The sequence below is a fragment of the Pongo abelii genome, chromosome 17 (genome assembly GCF_028885655.2).
Source record: "Pongo abelii isolate AG06213 chromosome 17, NHGRI_mPonAbe1-v2.0_pri, whole genome shotgun sequence".
Taxonomy (NCBI): Eukaryota; Metazoa; Chordata; class Mammalia; order Primates; family Hominidae; genus Pongo; species Pongo abelii.
The window spans coordinates 75,034,585-75,052,181 of record NC_072002.2 but is presented as its reverse complement, the minus strand read 5'-3'; the positions used below and the strand labels follow the sequence as shown (position 1 = coordinate 75,052,181).

At 37.8% G+C, this 17,597-nt stretch overlaps 1 pseudogene; it reads right to left on the bottom strand.

The window, feature by feature from the left end:
* Positions 1–3,311: 3,311 nt before the first annotated feature.
* LOC100460957 (general transcription factor IIH subunit 1-like) lies at positions 3,312–5,363 on the bottom strand (annotated as a pseudogene).
* Between the last annotated feature and the right edge of the window lie 12,234 nt (positions 5,364–17,597).

Genomic DNA, 17,597 nt, shown 5'->3' with positions numbered 1-17,597 from the left:
GGATGACACATGTGCCTCAGTCCAGAGTCATCCACAACGTGAGAAAGCCAGGGGCCCAGGACTGTCTTTGTCTTGGTCACCAAGTGAAAAGGTGCTGACCACATTCCTAACCCAAGGTCATAAAACAGTATAGGAAGGTAGGCTAAAAAAGAAAGAAATCTAGAAAAGTTGTAAGCACCCTTCAAAAGTTCAAGTTGTAGGCAGCATATGGAATGGAATAGTTCTGCGTGTCCTGGGAATGATCTAGTGGGACTGAATGGAAATGGAACTGTACATGCTTTGGTATATACCTCCATTATTAATGGTATATGCCAGATACTTTTATTCCTACATCCTCTTGTTCTGAGCCCTCCACCGCCTTTTGTTCTCCCTTAGACTTTAGAAAAGCCATTTTGTTTTTCATGAAAAAAGCATTTTTATTCCATATTGTCACTTTAATTTTTTAATTCCACAGGTTACGGGGAACAGGGGTTTTTGATTATGTAAGTTCTTTAGTGGTGATTTGTGAGATTTTGGTGCACCCATCACCCAAGCAGTGTACACTACACCCTTTTTGTAGTCTTCTGTCCATCACCCCCTTTCTACCCTTTCCTCTTAGTCCCCAAAGTCCATGTATCATTCTTATGCCTTTGCATGCTCATAGCTTAGCTCCCACTTATGAAAACTTATGGAAAACTCCCACTGGTTTCCCATCCCTGATTACTTCACTTAGAATAATAGTCTCCAATCTCATCCAGGTCGCTGCAAATGCCATTAACTCATTCCTTTTTATGAGAATAGCCATTTTGGAAGCCCCACCCTGTTGTTCTTGATCTTAAAAGAGAGGAAAGAGTTCCCACTTGGAACACCTGCTAATGAGAAGCAGGTGATTCTCTTGGGGTGGAGCTGGTGTCAAATCAATGAACTAAAGGAAACCCAAAGGAAACCACTAGACTCACCTAGAAATTCTCTTTCTCATAACTAAACATTAGAGGTTCTAGGTTTGTGGTTTCACGTACTCAAAACTTGGCAAACTCAGTGTTAAGACAGCATTTATGAGACCCTTTACCAGCCCATTGAAGCTGCATAGGGATCAGTTGGGTGAGTGAGGGTGGGGGGATTTAGGTGTCAGGATTATAACCATGGCCCTTGCCTGGTAGCACCCAGCCTGGCACCCAACACAGCACATGCAAACTAGTCTGATGATGACAATCCTAAGAATCACCTGGAGAGTCTGATTCAGTAGGTCCAAATATCTATTTTTAGGCTACCACAACTAATATTTATGATCTTTACAGCCAGGTATGAATGGGAAACTTCAGTCTCATTCTAGGATTATAAATCAACAAATTAAACTTAAGTATGGAACGTCTAAGTTAAGTACATAACACACTATAACTTCGCAATTTTTCACTTTACAAATGAATGGGCAGGATTGAAAGACCTGCAAGCCTTCAGTACACAGCAAAGTCAAACTGTTACATTTTGAACATCAATACGGTGTGGAGTATCTACTAATCCTACCTGAGCCTTGTTTGCCATTTCTGTAACATAGGAATATGTATCCCTCCCACATATCTCATTGCGAGGATTATATAAGTTATCTGAAGTTACTTGCGAGAGCCCAATACATAGCAAATGTTCACCAAAGGTTCATTCTCTACCTCCCTTCGCATCATTTAAAAACATATGAAGGTATACTTTTTAACATATGGTTTGTTTTTTCCTGTTTTTTGTCTGTAAAAATGTAAGGAGTACAAACGCATTAACATGTTCTGAATTAATAAGGAATGCAAAATAAGAGGCAATATGCAAAATAAGAGGCAAACATCAATATTCCAAGTCATGTAACCCAACATTCAGAAACAGTCCTCCTCACCATAAGCCTCCTCTACACAGAGCTGTCACATTTGTTTTTTCATCATAATCCTCTTCTCATGCAGCTTTATGGCCATCAAAACATTTTATTTTCTCTTCTCTTGGGTCTATGGTTCAAGGATTTTATGCTTATCAGGTAAGACTTATCGTGTCTGTATGACAAGTATATTGAGTTATTTGCATTTATAATGCCCACTTCAGTCCTTAATTGGAATAGAGGCATCTGGTTAATGTACTAAGAGATATTCTTTCTTGTTTTAACATCAGTTCAGATTCCTATGGCAGGCCATGTTCAGGGAAAGAAAAAGCTGAAATCGAAGGAAGGCCATTAGAAGTATTGAAAAGCCACCGAATCACCCCTGCACTTTTAAGGTGCAGATAAAAAAATCTTTTAGCAAGATTCTATGTTGACAAGTTAATTATTAATATTAAAATGGTAATTAATTTCGCATTCATAAATTATGCTTCCCATGCATCCCCACTCACGTCAAGGTTGCATGAGTTTCTAATTTCTTGCCTCCAGGATTTTGGAACACAGATTTTTTTTTTTTTAAGAGTTAAAGGAGTAAGTATAAAAAGTTACACTTTTTTGTGTAATTTTTAATACAAGACATCCAAAGTCTTAAACAGTCAGTTGATCCCATCAGAAACAAAATATGGCACGAATTCCAGAAACAAGATTTTTTTTATTTTTTTTTTTTGCACTTAGGCTTTTCAGTCTCTATGCAATGATTATCGATTCACCAAGGACAGTAACAGTCAAATACTAGAGGAAAGGATATAGGAGAAATATTTTTTATTTCTTCTAAAGGGGTGAAAATAAGATTTTTTTTTATATTTCTCATAAGATTTTTAAACTCTTAAAAATGCAATATTGTCTTTTCAAAGCACATGCCATCTTAAAAAAATATTAGCAATGTACATTTGCACTCAAAGGAAAACATACAGCACCATTGTCTTCTGACAAAATTGTACATAACAAAACCCTATGAAACTTTCTGCGAATATGTTCCCTCTTTATTATTCAGGGACTCCAAACCACAAACATTCAGTGCAATATTTATTGTTTCTTATTTCCGTAGGAAACACAGGACCAATGATATCTTCTAACAACTGCTTCCTGATGGTTGGGCAGCAGTCTCCCTTTGCTTTGAAGTACTCTTTAACTTGCTGATGGAAGGTATAATTGGAATTCAGTAAAACTTGAGGATCTAATGGAGTGTGGAGGATGAAGGATGGAGGAGAAATACTTAAGGTCTACCCTGTGCCACAAACAGGAAAAAAAGTTTACACAGAAGAAAACAACCAAAAAACCTCAGATTTTATCAATGCACCCTTTAAAAAAGTGGTTTTAATTTCTGAAAGCAGCTTAATGTGAATGAAAAGCAGTTCCTGAGTAACTGCAGTAAAGTCTTTTAAAATATGTATATGTACATACACATTTACATATATATGTGTATGTGTGTGTATACATGTATATATTTGCAACTTAGCTCATTTGGTTCTGCCCTAATTTACCTCCCCAGCATTTAGTCCCTTCTTTCCTTTCAGTCCCCAATGTGCAAGTATGATAGCATCAGCTCTGGGAGTCAGCTTGGAGCAGATGTTTCTTATCACTCCTGTGAGGTCATCTGCTTGTCTGACAGGCCAGGTTTCCAGAGTTGCTGCAGGTCCTAGTTCTCTCAATCTCACAAAAGCTGTGAGCATCATGGCCACCTCACATTTTCTTTCATCAGACACCATGACTGCCATGTGTGGAGCTTGTAGGCTGTCTGGCGTATCTCTATGTGACACTCACCAAATGTGTGCTTAAATACTGTCTCCAAATCTTTTCTTGGAATGGGCAGAGCTTTGTATCTTGGAATCGTTCCAAATTACTTTTCATTTTCACTACCTTTTCTTCTAGGAATGGTATATTAACAGGAAAGCAGGACAGAAATGCCGTAGAAGTTCTCCAACAGCTACATACAAGTGTTTCAGTTCAGACTGAATATCACTTGGCACCATCTGGTTTATGGTTTGCTGTGTTCCTCCCTGCTTAAGTGCCCCTCCAGGTGACAGGGCTGTGATGGTACTACTGGCAGCACTACTCAAGAGAACTCCAGTTAACTTGGGTGTATAAGCTTCCATTTCTTGTCCAATACTTGGAAAAGAATAATGTCCTGACTTGTTGCATACTGTAGTGACTAGATTGGAGTTGGCCCATGATAATACCTATCTGACTTCTTGAGGTTTATTGCAATCATTTTTATAGAATTATCTTTCCCCAAGTCTTCATATTCACTGAACTCTTGCGATTTCGCCCTTTTGACTACTGGCTGAAAGCAGTCTGCATCTCTGGAATTTCCATCCATGCTGCTGGGCTATTTTGTTCATTTTCTGCTTCTTGTTTCCTGAGTCCAGCTGCCAGGACCATGGCACTGCGATGGTTAAATCTCTTGATGGCGGCATTACTATTCTCTTTTATGGATTTAGAATTGGAAGCAGATGGCACAGAGGAAATACCATAGCCCTCATCTAATGGTTTATCTCCCAAAGCTGTTAATTCTAGTAGTGGGTTTTTCGCTTCTAATGAAACCATTGTTTTAAGGCCTTTTTCATCTATTTTGGCACATTCTGCAAAGAGATTCTTTGACCCTGTATTCAGCCGATCCCTGTGAAAATAATGGGACTGGAAAAAACGTGTCCAGAATCCCTTCTCTGTCATGTTGTGGGGAACACTTTCTGCATATTTCATTTTTACTGCTGGATAGGTCCTAAATATGAACTCAATGATATCAGAAGTTAAATTATATCTCAGACTGTTACAGCCATCAGTTTGGGGCCAGACATCAGCCAGAAATGCAGCAGAAATGCCAACATCCTGCTTATGATTGGATGTGGAAGAATTTTCTGTTGCATTAACATTTAAACGATTGGCCCAGAATTCCTCAGCACTCATCACTTGGCTCACAACAAGGTCTTTATAAAGCTGAAACAAAACAGGATCTTCTTGCAGCATTCTGTTCTTCTCTTCCAGTTCTTTATTTGCTTTCCTCTTGAATTTGGGCAGCAGCTGCTGAAGAAGGTCCTTTACTGCATCTTGCTCTTTCACTGCTGTGTTTTCATTGGAAAAATGGAAGTTAATTGTATCTCCTGCATGTAGGTCCAGCTGATGCTGAATTTTAGCTTTTCCTTCTGGACTAATTTTCTGGCATTTAATATCCACATACATATGGCTGATTGTAAATCTATTTTTGCCTTCAGGTGCCCAAGCAATTCTTTGTGCCATGAGGTATAGAACTCCATCCTGCTTCTTTTGGTGCACTTTCTTTCCAATCAGCAAAACTTCTTCAGAGTAGGTTGCCATGGTGGCTAGAAGGTGCAGGTGGAAGCTACAATTCTGGGCAAGTAACTAACTGGATTGGATATGGTTGAGTTGCGCTGCACTTCTTAGAGTCGCTGCTGGGAAGAGGCTGAAATCCAGTGGCCGCAGCAGTCGCCACCCCCTCTGTTACCGGGGGGAGGGGTCTCACCTCCATCGCTGACTGTGAGGAGTCTGAGGGCACGTGACTGGGAACACAGTTTTTTTTTTTTTGGTTTTTTTTTTTGTTTTAATATGTAGGTCTTGGGCCGGGCACGGTGGTTCACGCCTGTAATCCCAGCACTTTGGGAAGCCGAGGCGGGTAGATCACCTGAGGTTGGGAGATCAAGATAATCCTGGCTAACACGGTGAAACCCCGTCTCTACTAAAAATACAAAAAAATTAGCTGGGCGTGGTGGCACATGCCTGTAATCCCAGCTACTCGGGAGGCTGAGGCAGGATAATCACTTGAACCCAGGAGGCGGAGGCTGCGATGAGTTGAGATCAGCCATTGCACTCCAGCCTGGGCAACAAGAATAAAACTCCATCTCAAAAAAAAAAAAAATGTATATATATATATGTATGTGTATATATATGTGTGTAAATATGTATATATATATGTGTGTGTATATCTAGGTCTTTGGAAAGTTTTTTTGTTTTTTTTTTTTTTTTTGAGACAGTCTTACTCTGCTGCCCAGGCTGAAGTACAGTGGCACAATCTCGGCTCACTGCAAACTCCACCTCCTGGGTTCAAGCAATTCTCCTGCCTCAGCCTCCTGAGTAGCTGGGATTATAGGTGAATACCATCATGCCCGCCTAATTTTTGTATTTTTAGTAGAGACAGGGTTTTGCCATGTTGGCCAGGCTGGTCTCTAACTCCTAACCTCAAGTAATCCACCTGCCTCAGCCTCCCAAAGTGCTGGGATTACAGGCATGAGCCACCATGCCCAGCTGGAAAGCCTTTTTAAAAGACTAAGTCATTTTATTGGAGAGAGGGTGAGCACCTCTGAAGCCTACAAGAAGTGAAGAGATGCTCCAGGGGCCCCAGAGAAATCCAAGTCTGAGACTGTCAGGGGAGGAGGACTCTGACTCCAGGAAGCAATCTGGGCTTCTGCTCTGTCTCCACTCCCATCCCCTCCTGAGGCCCTCAGTGGTATGGGTCTAGGGAGCACCTCGTAAGAATCAGTGCTGGACACCCAGATTCCTAGTCTTTCCAAAGACGAAAGCAGGCTTTACAACAAGAAGGGCCACAAAACCCAACCCAACAGGCAGGGAAATGCAGGTATCTCATCAGTGATTAGTAGGGCCCTGAGATGCTTGCCTGAAACTGTGGCCCTTTCCTTAGCCCCAGGAGCTTAGGATGACTCTGAAAGAAGAAACTCCAAGAAAGGAACCTATTCAATGGGTGCAGGATCCGAACTGAGTTTATGTAAACTCAATTAACATGTGCTATAGTTTTTCAACTCAACTCTGCGATTTGTACCCATTGCTATTCTAGTATAATGACCCCCAAATAGCTCTTCTGTCATTTAATTTTGTAGAGGTGAGTACAATTTTTAAAAATATATGCTTTCAACTAAAAGAGTCTAAACACTGAAGCAAACCAGATTCCAAATTTTTTAAAAGTTTAAAAATATGCATATAACCTTGCCAAGAGAGAACCAAAGACTGTCTCGTACCTAGTACTCCTATTCCCTTTTTTCCCTCAAGGCATTAATTTTATATTAATAACATTTAGCTTTGATGGATGGTTGCATTGTTTGAAATATTGCAGAGTTAAGTAATTTAAACACTGTTACCTGGTTCAGGACATAAATTCTGAAATGTTTCATCTCAGTTAAGGTCACCATGACTAATAAAATAATATACAATCTATAGCTGCTTCACAGAGAGTGCCTAGAAAAAGAACGTATTGCCCAGAATTATTCATTGTAAAAAACGCATTGTAACTATCAAAGAAATTAATATTGTTGTTTGTTTATCCACCAGGATACAGAAATAATAAATGCTTACTAATTATATAATATGTAAAGGAGTTTCAAACTAATAAAGATTAGATTCGCCACAGTCACTTGCGAACATTCACAATAGGCCATTCCTAAATATCAGATTAATGGACTGCACATCTCTTAGTAGAAAAAGAAATGGATGGAGAAGAACAGCATCGAGGACCAGAGACTGGCTATATAAGATTTTTATATTACCATTTTCTATTTAAAAAGACATTCCGTATTACCAAATAGCTAGATAATAAAGGGAGAACAGAAATTGTTATATTATTTTATCACAGTAGGAAATGTTTTAAAGAAAAAGCAATGAAATGAATAGGATTTTTCTAAGTCAATAACTATTCTATTCTCATAATTGTCTTAAGGATGCTGCTCAATTTCAGGTTTTCTTTACTCGTCTTTTATCCTGTTTTATTTCTTCACCACTTTTTAAAATGGGATGGTAGGCCCCTATTCTAATATTCTAATAGCCATGTTGCTATGCAAAAGCGCAGGCCATTTTGGCCTGGCTGTTCCTCCTGCCCTTAGTAATAGTTAAATAAGCAAATTACCTTTGCAGCTCGTAAGAGTCCTGCTGTTCCTCATTATTTCCCTTGCAAATTAGACCCCGAGGAAGTCACTGATGTCTGGACTTAGGAAATTGTAGTGGAAAGCAACTCAGATTCTTAGAATTAAATCAAGAAAGATTTCCAGATGAAGTGTCATATAGGGTGACTGACTACAGTTGACAACAATGTATTGTACATTTCAAAATAGTTAGACAGGACTTGAAATGTTCCTAACACATAGAAATAATACATACTGAAGATAATGGATACCATACATATCCTAACTTGATCATTATTCATTCTATGCATGTAACAAAATATCACAGGTACTCCATAAATACATACAAATATTGTGTACCAATTTAAAAAATTAACTCATGTATGTTTTGGGTTTATTAACTACTAGATTTTTTGAGAGCTAAGGAAGACTAGGGTAGCAACACGTAGATGAAGATTTCTGTTTGCTCTTAAATTGGTTCATGCAAATTTACTTTTTTCCAATAATATTCTTATATGTAGGAATACAAATTATATGTTCATTCCAGCAAGAATAAATGCTATAAATATTAATATGAATTTAAACTGTTAAGAAATTGTGTATGTGTTCCTTGGTAGCAAGTTTACTTACACAGACAAATCTCAGGCAAAAAAAAAAAGGAATTATGATTCGGATCAATCATGTACAAACTAATACTGGTTTTTGACAGCCTATTAAGACATGCAATCATTCCCCGCCAGACAACACAAGGAAGAGGGCGAGGGAGAGGCAACATCAAATGAATGGTTTTATTGCAATAATTTCAACATCAGGCTGGAGAACCTACACAAGGATGATGGTAGACAGCTCCTGGAAGACAGGCACAGTTCCCGGTGTACGTGTGGCCTTACACCTTGCCAGTGCCAAGTATATAGTAGTCATTTACAATATGTCTGTTAGAGTGAATAAATCCAGAGACATTTGGGGAACGAAAAAAATAAACAAGAATGTTCGACAAATTATTTCACATAGAGTTTAACATTAAGAATTCTCAAATCTTGAAAATGTAAAGATTGGAAAGTAGAGTTGGTTCCTGAGGAAAATATGTCCTGGTCAGCTTTATGTGTCAACTTGACTAGACTACAGTACCCAGTGATTCAATCCAACACTAATCTAAATGTTGCTGCAAAGGAATTTTGTAGATGTGATTATCTACAATCAGTTGACTTTAGGTAAAGATTATTCTCAGTAATAGGAGTATGCCTCATTCAATCAGTTGGGAAAGCCTTAAAAGCAAGACTGAGGTACCCCTGGGGAGGAAGACATTTGGCTTCAAAACTGAAACATCAGCTCCTATCTGAATCTTCAGCCTACCAGCCTGTCCTACAAATTTTGGACTTTCCAGCCTCTATAATCTCATAAGCCAATTTTTTGAAATAAGTAAGAACTAAATATATTAGTGATATAGGAGATATATCTTATTGGTTCTGTTTCTCTGGAGAAAGCTGAATGACAGTGGCAGTAGAAATTTTAGGGACAGTAACTTTTTGTCAGTTGACATTTTTAAGCAAACACCATTTTGTAATGAGATGGTCTTTCCTTGGTCATCAGACTATCTGCTAAATTAGTGGAAGTTTAAATGCCTTAAATATAAAGTTGACTATTGCAATTTGATTATAATGCCATGGTTTGTGTCTAGGTGTCAAGTCTATGTTTGAAAAATAAAAGCAGCTACATTACCATTTTAGAGGACGTGTGAGTTCCTTATGCATGAGCTTTCTAAGCCAATAAATGCCTGACCGCTCTCAAAGTCAGAAGTATAAGTCAGTTAACCAACAAATGAAGGCACTTCCGTTGTCAGCCCCACTATTGTTTCACATGCTAACAGCATGGAAATGACGTCTTCCTCCAGCAGGACCAGAAAGGACTCAGTAAGTATCCTTGGGGGAATCATTGGCTGCTAAAACAACTAACTCACCATCTTCTCTTCACAATCAGTACACTCTGCATTCTGCCTGGGTTAGTGAGAAATAAAACTTGCACTCCACATCACACATAGGTAGGGGTTTTTCTTTTTCTCCTAAGACTTGGGAACTTTGGGAAGAAGGTGGGAAGCAAGGAAGACCATTGTTAACGTTTACTTGTATTTTATCCCATAACCAAAAAGCTTTTCTCTCTTTCTACCTCTGATATCATCCTTACTCCAACTAGTTTGGGACATATTGATCTCTAAAGTCTTCTGTATGTAGATAGAGAAGATTTGGGAATACTGAACTCACCACTAGAGTTAGGGCATGGGGAGAACAAAAGAGATTTTTTTTTTAAGCTGACAAAGAATAACTCTAAATATAGGGAGACATACTGGATAACGTTTTGAGTTTTCAAAAGAACTGACAAAAAAATCCTAATTTTTAAAAAAACAAAAAGGAGTGATTATGCATTGGTTTATGCCAAGTAAAAATAAAGAATAAGATGAACAGAGAGATGACTTTTTGATTTATCTAGAATCACTGAAGGCAGGAATGGTGAGAAAAAAATAGAGTAATTATCGAGAACTTCAGAAATTAAAAAGATACAAAAGAAATTATAACTACGTGGCAAACAGAAGTTAAACAGTCTCTGTCAGATGAGTTAAAAGGAGACATGGAAGCAAGAAAATTGCCTCAGAAAGTGGGGAAGAATATCTAGAATACATACAGGTGAAGGAGAGAGCTTAGGGAAAACAGATGATTGAGATGAATTAGACAGATGAGAGACAGAGAGACAAGGAAGGGAGGAAGGAAGGGAGGAAGGAAGGGGAGGGAGGGAGGGAGGGAAAATTTAAAATACACATCCTTCAGACCATAAAGAAAAAAAGTACATTGCAGTAAAAGTAGTTAAAAAAAATGAGGGAGTTCATAATTTACAGTTTTTATCTTCTCAATTAAAAAAAAAAAAAGTGAGGTAATCTTCCAGAAGTCAAGAGTCAGAACTGAGGGTCTGTAGTATAAATTGATGGTGTGTAACTGCTGCTTTAGGGATTTTTCCATGAAATTGTTAAAAAACAAAAAAAAAAGAAAAAAAGAAAAGAAAAGAAAAGAATTGCTCAGCTAAGCTGCAGGATAAGTTGATTTATCAGACACTAATCTCTTCCCTCTCCAATTTTTCCTTGAAAGAAACTTAAAAATGATTACTCTTCCTAATCACATTTTTATGTCACTTCTCTACCCAGAAACAGACCATTTCATACTTAACATAAAAAATTCAGACTCACTCTGAGTGCAATTTCTTACCATAATCTATCCAAACCCCAACCTTCTTTCCCAAAGCTTGTTCCCAAATTATTTCCCAAATTTTTTCCAAACAAGAATTTTTCAGTCTAGTCAGTGAGTTTTTCCTAAATCTCAACAAGATGTTCATTCTAATTGTCTGTCTGCCTTTAATCTCTTCTCTCCCAGCTGCAAAAAAAAAAAAAAAAAAAAAAAAAATTCTTCAAACTTCTCATCTAAATCATCCAAATATTTTTAAACTACAATTATTCTTCAAGGATCACATGAAATCATCACACTCCATAAAAACTTCTGCTGACATTCCAGCCTGCATGAATTCCTAGTCATTCTCATGTCATCTCTCATACCTACATGGAGTAATACGGTATTTAACTATAAATAAAACCTTTTAATTCAATATTTTGTTGGCATCAAAAGTTTGCCAGCAGATCACCTGTTGGGAACGTGAATCACAATTTTCTATAGAAACAATGGTAGATTTGTGTCTGCCTCGCACAGACCCACTTAACCAATAAAGTGGAAAACATCTGGAATTCTCCCTGGCAGTGGTGCTACACAAATAAATGCAAGCACGCCCTTTTAAAGAAAATAAGCAGGTTTTTGCTGTACTATCAGGCCCAATGGAAACCTTAAAAAAAAAATCAATAGAACTAACTGTATGAGTTTCTTTTTAAAACTAAATTAAATGCTGCTGCTTAAGAAAAACACAGTTTAGAGAAAAAAAAAGTTGATAGAGATATTTGTGAAAATGCTGAAAGAAACTTTCAGCAGCTTTAAAGGTTGAGGCTAGTTCTTGTGATGTCTGATTTCAGAAGCAGTCACATTCCTCGCCCTTAGATGTCTTGATGTGGGAAGAGGGGTTACAGTTTTGACACGCAAATGAAACAAATAGACACTGATATCTTTCATTAAATCAGAAAATTAGAAGTCACAAATGCAGCGTGGCAGCCACACATTCTCCCTCTATTCTTGCTTGTCTGCTTCTCTCAAGCTCTACCTGCTTCCCATCTGCCTGTGATTCTTTCTGAGAAACACCAAAACCAAGAGACAGCACATACATGCAGTTAGACATGAGTGTTATTCAGTGTTGAAGAGGGGTTTCTGACCTAAATTGATGTAAAACAGCTTATTTTAAATATAGAAAAATCATATGTTTTAGTTTTTCGTACTTTAGCTATACCCTTTCTGCATAGGGTGCTTTAAAAAGAGAGTCCTCCTCACTGGTCTGGGAAACAAAGAATTAATCCCATTCTCATTCTCTGACTTTGGCCCAGAGCATAGCTGGCCGAGTGTCCTGACATTCTTTCCTGTGGCATGGATATAACTCTGAAAATGCGATATTAATGACTCCTTCCAGACCTCTAGGGGATGTTTGAAGTTTTATTTCTAGCCAGTTCTCTCAGAGGGTAAACAGGCTAGCTAAGACTAAATAGTCATTGGTTTATTTTTTGGGGGGGAGGACATAATTTTTTTTTTTTGGACATAAGCAGGATATTTTTTAAAGTCACCACTGGGATGTACCCAGCCCCTGCATTTCTATTTCTCTCTCTACCCTCCTTAGAGGGGAATGGTGGTCATGCCCCAGGCTGATGTGGCTCAGCTATCTTGGCCTTTTCAAGGGTATTCTAGCTGCTGAGGTCCTGCACGGTGCTTCCTTGTTTTGAACCTATGTAAAAAATGTTTAATTTCTCATTGTAGTATGTATTAGTCTGTTCTCATGCTGCTAATGAAGACATACCCGAGACTGGGTAACTTATAAAGGAAAAATGTTTAACTGACTCACAGTTCTACATGGCTGGGAAGGCCTCACAATCATGGCAGAAGGAGAAGGAGGAACAAAGTCATGCCTCACATGGCTGCAGGTCCAAGAGAGCTTGTGAAGGGGAAATCCCGTTTATATAACCACCAGATCTCATGAGACTTATTCACTACCACAAGAACAGTATGAGGGAAGCTGCCTTGTGATTCAATTATCTCCACCTGGCCCCACACTTCACACCTGGAGACTATTACAATTCAAGGTGAGATTTGAGTAAGGACACAGCCAAACTATATCATAATGATTGCATACTGGGATTAGAGGTTAAGGAAAAACAAAACCTGATTTTTATTCAACGTTTTTATTCAGAGGAGGATTGAGAACAGTAGGAAAAATATTCAGGCCATCATCTGAAAGGGGATATTTATATCAATAACTGCAACCACCCCAGTTTGTGACCAGGGCTCACCCCTTTTAGAAAGCCATGTTCCCCACCCCCTCTTCCCCACTTCCCACCGCAATCCCTCACCATCCTGTGGCTCCCATCTAGGGGAGCAAAGCCAGCTCCCAGCTGTATCACCTCATCCAAAAGTAGTTATATCAGAACTGACTTGCCCTTTTTTGTGTTTTGTTTTTTTGGTTTTCTTTGAGACAGAGTCTTGCTCTGTCGCCCAGTCTGGAGTGCAGTGGTGCGATCTTGGCTCACTGCAACCTCTGCCTCTCAGGTTCCAGTGATTCTCCTGCCTCAGCCTCCCAAGTAGCTGGGACTACAGGTGCCACCACACCCAGCTAAATTTTTTTGTATTTTTAGTAGAGATGAGGTTTTGCCATCTTGGCCAGGCTGGCTCAAACTCCTGATCTCAGATGATCCACCTGCCTTGGCCTCCCAAAAGAACTGACTTATCTTTCACTGGTTCCTAAGACATGGTCAGAGAAGTGAAGTTCCAATTATCACTAGTTTAAATATTTTATCTTAGAGAGAAGAAGAATTGACTAACATTTAGAAATCAAAAGTCTTCTTGTAGCCAAGACTTGCTAGCTAGCATAATTTCATTTCTCATTTATTTTACATTTAAAAACAAAGCATGCACGATACCTAATCCTAGACTTGCCATTGCTATCCAGGACAAAATTCTTCAGAAATTTCTTTATGCAGGCTAATATCTGTTTTTGCTTTCCTTATCCCCTAATCCCAATGTGCAATCATTACAACGAGAAGTTTAAAAATGCTTCCATAGGCTCAAAATGTGGAAGCACCATTTGCAGGACCTCAGCAGCTAAGACACCATTGAAAAGGCCAAAGTAGCTGAGCCACCATCAGCCTGGGATGGGACGACTCTAAGGAGGGTAAAGAGAGAAATAGAAATGCAGGGGCTGGGCAAATCCCAGAGGCTACTTTTTAAAATATCCTGCTCATGTCCAAAAAAGAAAAAAAGATTTTGAGGCAATTTCCCTAATGATTCTTTAGGCTTAGCTAGCCTGTTTACCCTCTGAGAAAATGGGTTAAAAATAAAGCAGACAAGGGGAATGACAATGTCTTCAAAACAAATTAGTAATGAATCACTTATAATAACAAGAAAGAGAAAGGAGGTTAACATTCCTTGAACTTCTATTACAATATACAAGGTTCAGTGACAAGCACCAAACGTAGAGCATACCATGTCGTCATCTGTACAACCCTATTAGGTAAAAAGATATTCCATCTCATGTAGGGGGAAATTGAGGCTCAAAGAAATCAAGTAACTTTAACCACCCATCTAGCATGCTTTAGAGCCAAACTTTGCCAAGTGTGTGTACCATCAAAATCCATGCTCTTTCTCCATTATGCTACTCCCTCATATAATAATATTCCTAATAATAATGAAATAACATAACATTTGCAACACTCATAACAATTTATGTAGTGATTTAATATAAATGTCATTTAATTAACTTTCATGATTAACTCTCAAGGTAGGTATTATCATTATCAGAAAGTATCTGTACAGTGGAAACCGTATTTAGTATCTGTTTTTATGACCATGTCCTACTTGTTCATATATACATGCTTTATTCCTTCAGCAAGAATATGAAATACAACTATTTGATTTGGGGAAGGGGGCAATGGACTGTAAATTACCCTCCTCACTTTTTAATCTCCTATAGATAGGTACCAAGCATTGTTTCTAACACCCAGTAGGGAAACATGATACCTTTTATGTTTGTTGCTTTATTAGAAAACTAAGTCATTTGAAGTACTGTTTTTTATTTGATTTTTTCTGATTGCACAAATATTTCATATGCCATGAGCACTTAAATGCATTACTTAAGGGAAAAATGAAACCACCAAATTGTACTATACCTGAGGTTAAATATTTTGACCATTGCATTTTAACACGAATTGCAGATCAACAATTATTTATTGGTATAAAATGCCATCTTTGACATAAGTTTTCGGTATTTTATTTGTAATTTGGGCACATTTAGTGCTTCATACAAGTCAATTTAACTGTGATTCTTCAAAAAATTAATTTGCCTTGATGGGAATGCTGAATCTGTATCAGGGACAAAACACAGAACAACATCTCTCTATTTACTATATATAATTTATTTTATCAATTAAATAATTGAAGCAAATATCATGCAGTTTACTTCTTATTTGATGCATATTCTGATATTATGTACACTTTCTCTAACTAGAAGAAATGAGCCAATTTTTGTTTTGCTCTCTTTGTAACTAAACAAGAGACTTTATTCAGATTTCACCAGTTTTTCTATCAATATCGCTTGTCAGTTTTCTGTAAATTATCACAGTCTTTTTATTATTATTATTATTATTATTATACTTTAAGTTCTAGGGTACATGTGCACAATGTGCAGGTTTGTTACATATGTATGCATGTGCCATGTTGGTGTGCTGCATCCATTAACTCGTCATTTAGCATTAGGTATATCTCCTAATGCTATCCCTCCCCCGTCTCCCCACCCCACAACAGTCCCCGGAGTGTGATGTACCAACCCAAATGTCCAAAAACAATAGACTGGATTAAGAAAATGTGGCACATATACACCATGGAATACTATGCAGCCATAAAAAATGATGAGTTCATGTCCTTTGTAGGGACATGGATGAAACTGGAAACCATCATTCTCAGCAAACTATGGCAAGGACAAAAAACCAAACACCGCATGTTCTCACTCATAGGTGAGAACTGAACAATGAGAACACATGGACATAGGAAGGGGAACATCACTTGTCAGTTTTGTTAAGAATTGACATCTTAACAATATTGAGTCTTTCAATTCATGAACACAGCTTAACTCTCCATTTCTTTAGGCTCGTTTAATTTCCTTTATCAGCACATTGCAGTATGTCAACATATAGGTTACACATGTATTTTGCTAGATTCATTACTATTTTTGTGCTGTTGTTAAATGCATTTCTTAACATTTCAAATTCTACTTATTCATTGCTAGCATATAGAAATACAGTTGACATTTGTATATTAACCATGTATCATGTGATCTTGCTAAGCTTATTTACTGATCCAGAGCTTTTATCGGACATGTTTTGGGCTTTTCTGCATTGTCTATCATATCAGAGTCATTTTTGTTTTTTTTTTTCCAATTTGAATGTCTTTTATTTCTTTTTTGCCTGATTACATTAGCTGTTACATCTTTTAAAGAATGCGTTTGCAATATTTTCAGAAAGAAAAATTATCCTAAACTCAGTTAATAGAGTTTTTGAGTACATGTTTTTATAAAGCCCTGTTTTGATTAATCAACTCATATTATTTTTCAGAAGCAGCATCTGAGTAAAGAGAAGACTTCTTAGTCTGGCTGTCAACAAACTGTGGGGTGTCGGTGAAATCAATCCTATCTCTCAGAATCTCACATTCAAAATCAGGAATTTCTTGATGAACTCATAGATTGCTTTTTATTTAAAATGTTATAGAAGGCCTTGAGGGAAGGACCTTCATACTCTCCCATTTTATTGATGAAGAAACTAAACAATGGAAAAATTATGAGATACGCTTAAGATTACAAAATAGAGTGCCATTGCTGAGACAGTGGCATTACCATGACTTGAAACTGGACCTTCCAATTGCTACTCCAAGGGCTCTATTTGTATATATCAGAAATGCGACAGAACACCTTTATGACTATTAGTGCTCCATGTGCAGATAGAATCTTGTCCTTGGTTTTCCTGTTCTGTTTTCTTTATTCTTCTAATCATCTGTTCACTAAATGATGTGAGAACAGGAGTGAAGATTTGCCTCTTTGCTAGACTGTGAATGCCTTGAAGGTCGGGACCATAACCATATAGAAATCAACACTTTTCATCCCTAGCTCTAAGTAAGAGATTCAGAATTTGGCAGGCTGTTTGCTAATTAGACATTAATTGATGTATATTGAAATTTAATTATTGAAGAATGACAATCTGAAAAAACTGAAAGCGTAAAATTTCAGATAGTGCAATGTGGTAAAAACATCAGGATGTCAGTGACTGAGAGTTTATCCATGATTCACTACATAAATCCACGACCCTTAGCCTATCAAACCACCTCTTCAGGTCTCACAGTAACGTGACAGTGATAATGCCTCAATGATTTGAAAGCAAAGAGCAGGACCAGCAGATAACCTAAGATTCTATCCAGCCTTAGGAGGCATATTTCTGTGAAAACAGCACAGTCACACGCATGACATTGTGTAAAACACATCAAGATATCAATATAGGTGTATTCGCATCCTTGTCCCCTCCCCACCTTCCAAAAGAAAGGAGTGTTTGTTTGAGAACTACTGGGCTTGGCATGTTTGGTGAGACTATCTACAAAACCAATAGCCAGGAGAATTGA